This window comes from Herpailurus yagouaroundi, unplaced genomic scaffold (genome assembly GCF_014898765.1).
Source record: "Herpailurus yagouaroundi ecotype Mexico unplaced genomic scaffold, PumYag 162, whole genome shotgun sequence".
Taxonomy (NCBI): domain Eukaryota; kingdom Metazoa; phylum Chordata; class Mammalia; order Carnivora; family Felidae; genus Herpailurus; species Herpailurus yagouaroundi.
In genome coordinates this window covers 7,514,241-7,521,852 of record NW_024412403.1, presented here as the reverse complement: position 1 = coordinate 7,521,852, position 7,612 = coordinate 7,514,241, and the positions used below count along the sequence as shown (strand labels likewise).

The window sequence follows — 7,612 nt, the reverse complement described above, 5'->3', positions numbered from 1 at the left end:
CCCCCCCCCCAAGATGGTTTCTTTCCCTGAGGCTGTGTCACATCTCCTTGCACGAATTTTGCTAGCCATTGGGAGAAACTGGAGGGTTTCCAGGGGCGTGGCCTGGCCTCCCAAAGACGCATCTCACTGACATTGGCATACGTTTTCAAACATTTAAACAAAATATGTTATTTTTAAAAGTAAATCTCGACAGCCTTTCTCTCAGCCCCTCTCACTCCCAGATCCTGTCCTCATCATGTCCTCAAATGCCCACATGGGGAGCAGTCCCTGTGGATTACGTATCTGGGAGGTACCCCCCCAACCCCCGATCTGTGAAATGCAATCATTCCTTGACCATCACGCAACATCATCAGTTGCCTAATGTTTTCCAGGCAGTAGTGTTTGAGGTTAGAGTCCTGAGGTTACAGGATGCGGGGCTTGGCAAGAGGGAGGTTGGGAAACGCAGCCAGGTACCCCACCTAGGAAGAAAGCACCAGAGACCCAACGGCGTTATCCGAGGAAATGAAGACCTGGGGATTAGGGGCATCTGGCAACAAGGGAACGGGGACCCTAAAAAGAGATGGTGAGGCACAGAGGACAAAGTTGCTCTCTGCCTCTGTTCCCTGCCTCATTAATGGTAACCAGAGTGATCCAGCTGGCTATTTCCCATGCCAAAGACCGAGAGAAAGGTTTTGGGGGCTGGAATCACCTGTGTTGTTCGTTTACCACAAGACATTAGTTCTCTGGACCCCTGACCTTGTAAAGAACAGGAAGTCCTCGCTCTGCCAGCCCCATATCCTCCAACAGGCTGCAGGCATCAAAGAATTAGCCTCTTGTAATAAAATCAGCCCTTTCAACCATTGAGAAGACTTACGATAGGGATCACTACCCAGATTAATTTGCTACCAAATAAAGAATCAGATGCCAAGATAAACAAGAGAGAACAGCCAGCTGGGTAGGGTTTGAAAAAAAATTGCAAGCTTTTCGTTTTCCTTTTGTTCTGGTATTTTCAATTGAATTAGGACGCTTCATCTTTTCTAAGCCGGTAGCCGCTAAATTTTTAATGATTTAAATTTGCTCATCCTGATTCCAGCAGAAGGAGGTTCTCTGCAAAGCCGGCCTCCCGTCCGGGTGAAGGTACTGCGCAATCCCCAAGGCAGCCTGCCAGGGCGGCTATCGGCCTGGGTGGTCCCCTTCCTCCCCTGGACAGAAAATGAGGGTGTCCAGGATTGGTTACATAATTTGAGGGGCCCAACGCAAAATGAAAACGCAGGCACATTGTTCAAAAAGTGTAAGACTTTCGGGACAGCAGAGAGTGAAATCAAGCACGGAGGCCTTTGAGCACAGGCCCTGTGCGAGCGCACAGGTCACGCGTCCAAGAAGCTGAGGTTGGTGGCGTCCGTGGGGGACGAGCAAATCCTTTCTCCATACGGATGTAGCCACTTGTCATGCCAGAGACTCGAGGTTTGCAATTTGGAGACCGGATACGTCCTTTAGTCCAGAGAGCTGACTTTAATAAAAGTTGTGCGTCCAGAAGAAAACGGCCTATTTGCAGAGGCTTCACCTTGGGGTTTTTGGAATCTACAAGATGATCCGAATTACTTTAAAGCTATTTTATAGCTATCCCTGGGGATCCCTCTTTGAGCAGGTTTGTTTTTTCTTGTGGTTTCCTTTAAACTCCATCTACCTCTATATACTTATGTTATAACAGAGATTATTTGGGCAATAACTTCCTGCATTACTGTGATATTGCGGGGCTCCGCTTGTGTTTGGCCCCCATGTGTTGGGTTTATGGTCCTGTCAGCATAAAGCAATCAATGCTATGGACAGAGTTTAAGTTTTTTAATGTTTAGTTATTTTTGAGAGACAGAGAGTTCAGGGGAGGACAGAGAGAGAGAGGAGGGGACGGAAGATCTAAAGCAGGCTCTGTGCTGACTGCAGACATCCTGATGGGGGACTCGACCTCACAAACTGAGATCGTGACCTGAGCTAAAGTCGGATGCTTAACCCACTAAGCCACCCAGGTGCCCCCAGAGTTTAATTTTTAATGTTGTGTTTCTCAAACTGGGGTCTGTCCGCAGACGGGTTCTTGGACGCCCTATCTTTCAAGTCGGGGAAACAGAGCTCACTCTAGTTTCTACTCAAGCGGTAATAGGTTTTGAACCCTTAATGATTAAACAGGTCTATACGCTTTCTAATGACCAAATGCAAATCAAATGTTTAAGAGAATAGTTGAGGAAAAAGGAAGAATGACTGTCTTCATTCAGATAAGATTTGGGCTGCTGGTTAAAAAAAAAGTGCGGGTAACCAATTATTGAGGAAGAACAATGTTGCCAGCCACGATAAGGGTTTTGAGTGTTGATTGCATGACACGACTTTTGACGTATCGTTTTCAGGTTTCTTAGCTGAAACCCAGTTGAGCCTCCTTGTTGCAGATCAGGAAACTGGAAGATGCCGTAACCACCCAGCTCCACAGAGGAAAGAACAGAAGACAAACTCAAGCCCCCAGGTTCTGACGCTGAAGCCCATGTGTCTCCCCCTCCAGGCCATTTCTTTACACGTTTGGGCTAGAAAATACTTGATGCATGAAGGTTTGGGTCATTTTCATCTTTTTCAGGAGCATGAGTATCTGCAGAACTTGTCGGGGACACGACTATTTTAAAATGCAGGTTTTACTATTTTTCAAGTACGGTGAAGCCGACAGATCAGATGACCGCCATCGAAATCACCGTGTGTCGCTCACAGTTCCCAAGAGGAGAGGCCAGGCCACCCCGTGCAGGGCTATATGGGAAGCAGCGGGGATGCCCAGGAGGCAGAGAGACAGGGAAAGGACCCGGGCAAGAGTCCTTTATTGTGGTTTCCAGAGGAAGGAGCACATCAAGCAGAGTAAACAGGCAGAGGATGGGCTAGGTGGAATAACTTTGGTGGGCTCTGGGGGGGTAGGGGCTGTCTCTGGTCATTTGATTCTTGATCCCAGGGGGATAAGAGCAGGCAGACAGTGGCCTGGAGTGTGACAGCCCAGTAAAGTGGGTGGTTGGGGATGGGCTCCGTATTGATTGGCTTACACACAGACAGTATGCTTACAGGTGAATCATTTACTATCGCCAGCAATCGGCCAGCCCTGTGGAGGGACGGTGCCTCCAGGTTGGCAAGGCCCCAGGAGGAAAAGCATCAGAATACAAAGAAACACTAATACAGTGACCTGGGAGATCCAGGCTGACAAGAGATCCCGGAGCTGCTTCCTGGTCTTGCGGAGCCACCTCTTGGGAGCAGTGTCCTCTCCTCTGTTAAGAGGCGACCTTCAATCCTTCAAGCATGATCATCTAGAGATAATGCAAAAGTGTGCCTGCAGCTCGTAGAGACTTGGAGCTTGGAGGCCAGATACGTTCTTCGGTCCAATTTTGGACCCGTCATTCATCCGAGCTGTGACTGTATGTCTTGAGGTGTCGTCCTGAGAACGCGTGACACGGCAAACAGAAGCAACTGTGACACTTAGTGACTGTAAGTAATCGTGATTATGCTTCTTGGTAAGGAGGCAGAGACGATCAGAAGTTTCAAAACAGTTTCAAATGGATATTACTTTTGATTTTCTTCTCTCACGTTGTTGGTTTCCTATTGTCAATACCCAGAATTAGTGTCAATGATACAGACCTCCCTGCACCAGCCCCTTCTCCCCAGCCCTCCAGATGCGTCAACAGGGAAAGGGAGGGCAGTGTTTGCAGAATGGGGTGTCACCTCTCCCCTGCAGCACACGGCACAGACACGGTTCCTCGGGCCCCAGATCCGGGGTCTCACTCCACTGGTGCCCCACCCCGTCCACCGACTCTTGGGTAACTAGTCCCTGAGCTGGACTTCCAAGTGCCCTCTTATCCCAGCTGGGAATCTGAGCATCCCAGCCTAAGGACTGAGAAGGAGGAGAGGAGTCCAGTGATCCAAGAAGGGGTGCTAAAGGCTAGCGCTGAGAAGCAGAGGACAAAGAGGGGAGGTGCAAGCAATCTGGACAGATTTGCCACCCAGCTGCCAAGGTCTGGCCCAGCAGGACGCCCAATAAACCGGGACCAGCCTTGGAAACCCTGAGACTCATGGAGTGAATCCGCACAGCCCTTTTGAGGCTCCGTCTTCCTTAATGTCCAGGTGACTTGGGCATGGAGGTGAACAGGTTTTAGTTCCCAGGACATGTCAGGCTTCATGAGGAAGGATCTCACTTCATTTCGGGATCTCACTTAGTCCTCAGATAGCCCAGCAAAGGCTTCCCAAAGCTCGGGTGCAAATGCTTCCCATCTCTTTCATTTTCTTTCCCGAATGAAAATGGAGTCACCCTTTGGGGGCCATCTTGTCTGAAAGTCCAATATCTCCCCCTTGAGGTTGTGTCCTCCTCAAATTGCCCCGAAACCGGGGGGGTGGTGAGGGGGACTGATGCGATCCATATGAACCAAGCTTAATCAAACTCCACACACGAGATGGACTTGAACTGGGGCCAGCAGTTGCCTAGCTTGGGCTCACGCATGGTCCCATCCACCTGAAAGGCTCTGCGGGGCAGCTGCTGATCAGACCATTGTGCATCTTCCAGGGAGGGCGGTGTCCCTCAGAGCTAAGATCTGCTAATGGGACACCATGATTTGACCCTGAGGGTCTCAGCCCTTTGTGCTCAGCCCCCTGGGATAATAGGTCTCCCCCGGCCCCTCTTTCCTATGGTGGCACCTCAACTGTTCCTTGGGAGCCTAGGCCTTGGAGACCCAAAGGCTGAGTAGACTCCTTTGCCTGGAAAGTAGAGCTGGCTGCCACCTACCCATAGGCACCTACATCCCCTCTTGAGTTCTTTCAGTGTCTCTGGCAAGGTGACATTGGTAGACATTCTGGTCTTGGTCTTTCTGGAATGAGAAAGAAAGAGAAAAACCAGAAAGAATATTTACTCTCCCCCAAGGCATCATCTCACACTTGCCTGTTGAATGGTGCTGCCATTTCCCACCCCGCCCCTCTGCCTTCTCTTCCCAGCACAGACATCTGTGAGTAGCACTTTAGACCCAAAATCAAACTCGCTTTGCTCCACCTACACACCCCCACATCTCAGCTGCCCATTCTCTGGCACTTAAACCCACTTTTAAGTGGGGATAAGGTCATTCTTTCTAATCTGTTTCTTGATAATTACAGCTTTGTGATTGGCTGGTAGAAACAACGTATTTCGCTCTCGATGCCTAGGTTGATTCTGCACTTCTCTTATCAAGCCAGAACCTATGATGGTCTCCATGAGGGGTTGGCAAACTACAGCCAGATCCAGACAGCTGCTGGTTTTGCGTGCCTCACGAGTGTCCGTAAGTGACTTATTGGAACACATCCATGCTCATTCATTCACGTGTTTTCTATGACTTTCTTGCTACGAGAGCAGAGCTGAGAAGTTGTAACAGAGAATGTGTGGCCCGCAGAGTCTGAAATATTTATTTACTAGCTGGCCCTTTACAGGAAACATTCGCTAACCCCTAGTCTGAACAGTGAGAGGATCCGTTGCCAGTACCCCACGTGCTACCGGGGTGACACTAAGCTAGTAACTTACTCTCTTTGCACCTCAGTTGCCACATCTGTAAACTGGGTATAGTCACACTGGCCTCAGGGATATTGGAGAAAAGGTAATCATACTTAGAAAGTGCTCAGCAGTGATTTGCACCTAGAAAGTGCTGCATTCAGTAGTTATTGGCACGCAAAGAACGTGGCCATGGGGATCTTAAGGGGAAAAAAATGGTTGGCTTTGGATAAACCTCTCGAACCTTCCAATTCTCGGAATTCCTGGTTACATCATCTCTACGTGGAGTCGGTACCCTGAGGTTTTTCCTGGCCAGCTCATGCCCCTATGCATTTCTTGCATGTATAGGTGATGAAACAGTACCTTTAACCTTGAGCAAGATGGCTATGTTTCTGAGCATCTGAGTTGGTGGCCAGTATGACTCCAGCACAATGGTCGACGCCTGCTTCAGTCATGTCACAAAATGTGGCATGTGGCAGGGAGACAAGAAGAATCATTTGGGAAGAAGCCAGGGAGCTTCTAAGATAAAAGAAGCAATTAAAATGCAATTTTCAGATGAGCCCAGATGCAGTCTGTCTCCTACTCCTTATTGTGGGCTAGATCTAGTCTTTCTAAATTGAGGAGGTCAAGCTTCAGCACTCTTAAACAAAAGTGCTACAGCTTGGAAAAAATCATATGCCTTACCTAATTTTAAGCCATGTTTTGTGCTTCTTGTGTTTCCGTTTTTTAAAACAGTAAATAGCAGACCGTTACTATTTGTAAAAGCTTTTATTTGAAGCATCAACTATGAAAGAATTGGCAGGAAGGAAATGAAGCTCCCCTGTGCCCTGGCCATTGGACAAGCAATGCTGAAGAGCAGGGCACCTTCACTCGCTCCTTACCCCTTCCCTCGAGGGTGGCACATGCTTCTCATGGCTTCACTGGGAGGCAGTGTGGTGTTATGGTCATGCCGCCTGGGAATCCAGGGGACCTGAGTTCTGATATTGGCTTTGTCATGTAACCTCGAACTCTTGACTCAACCCCTCTAGGTCCTATCTTTCTGTGGTGGTCCATTTTATATGTCAGCTTGGAAGTCTTTTTTGGACGGGATTAACATTTCCATTGATGAACTTGGGTAAAGCAGACTGACCTCCTGAATGTGGGTGGGCCTCATCCAATCAGCTGAGGGCCTGAATAGAACAAGAAGACCAGCATTTCTGAGCAAGAGAAAATTCTACGGAACACTGCTTTTGGATTTTAACTGCATGATTGGCTCTCCAGTGTCTCCACACTACATCTTTGGACTTGTCAGCCTCCATAACTGTGTGAGGCAATTCCTTATAATAAATCCTCTCTCCCTCCCTCCCTTCTTCCTTCCTTCCTTCCTTCCTTCCTTCCTTCCTTCCTTCCTCCCTCACTTCCTCTCTTCCTCCCTCTCCCCCTCCATTTCTCTCTTTCTAGCTTTCTGTCTTTCTTTGTTTCTCTGAGAGAGTCAGAGAGACTGACAAATACAGTTCCATTCATAAAATAAGACTTTAATACAATGCTTGTTAACTCTAAGATAAAAAGCTGCTATGGACTTATGGACCCTGGGTTGAGTCACTAACTGTTGCGTATAAAGATGCTTCTCCCCAAACAGATGACTTCACCTTGCTTCCTGACACAAGCAAAATGCCTTCTCATCATTTGTGTGGCTGAGAGCATAGGTGCTGAGGCCAGACTCCACAGGTTCAAATCCAACCTCTACCACTTGGTGGATTTTGACCATGGGAAAACTACTTAGCTACTCTGGGCCTCAGTTTCTTCATCTGTAAAGGGGAGAGGATAAAATACCTACCTCTTATGGTTATTGTGAGAATTAATGAGTTAATATATGTAAAATGCATAGCAGGGTATCTGGCACTTAGATGGCTATACTGCAGTGATGAATACATCATTTATGCTCAGGAGTTGTTGGAACTTCTTAAGTAGTTAAGTAGAGCCTTAAGGAAGCAGGAAAAAAAATTAACGATGTGCCTAGAGAGGGAGAAATAAAATGCTTGGAGCTCAGGATTAATAACTTCCACAGTTATTAATATTCTTTATTTATATATGCTTATGTATATAATATTTAATTAATGGTATATATTATGTGGG

General features: G+C 47.7%; 1 long non-coding RNA gene across 1 annotated transcript; it reads right to left on the bottom strand.

The window, feature by feature from the left end:
* Positions 1–2,811: 2,811 nt before the first annotated feature.
* Positions 2,812–5,023, bottom strand: LOC121036542 (uncharacterized). The gene is made up of 2 exons (XR_005793378.1): positions 4,681–5,023; positions 2,812–3,591 (listed from the first exon to the last, which is right to left on the bottom strand). It is a non-coding gene; the product is annotated as an uncharacterized LOC121036542 (long non-coding RNA).
* Between the last annotated feature and the right edge of the window lie 2,589 nt (positions 5,024–7,612).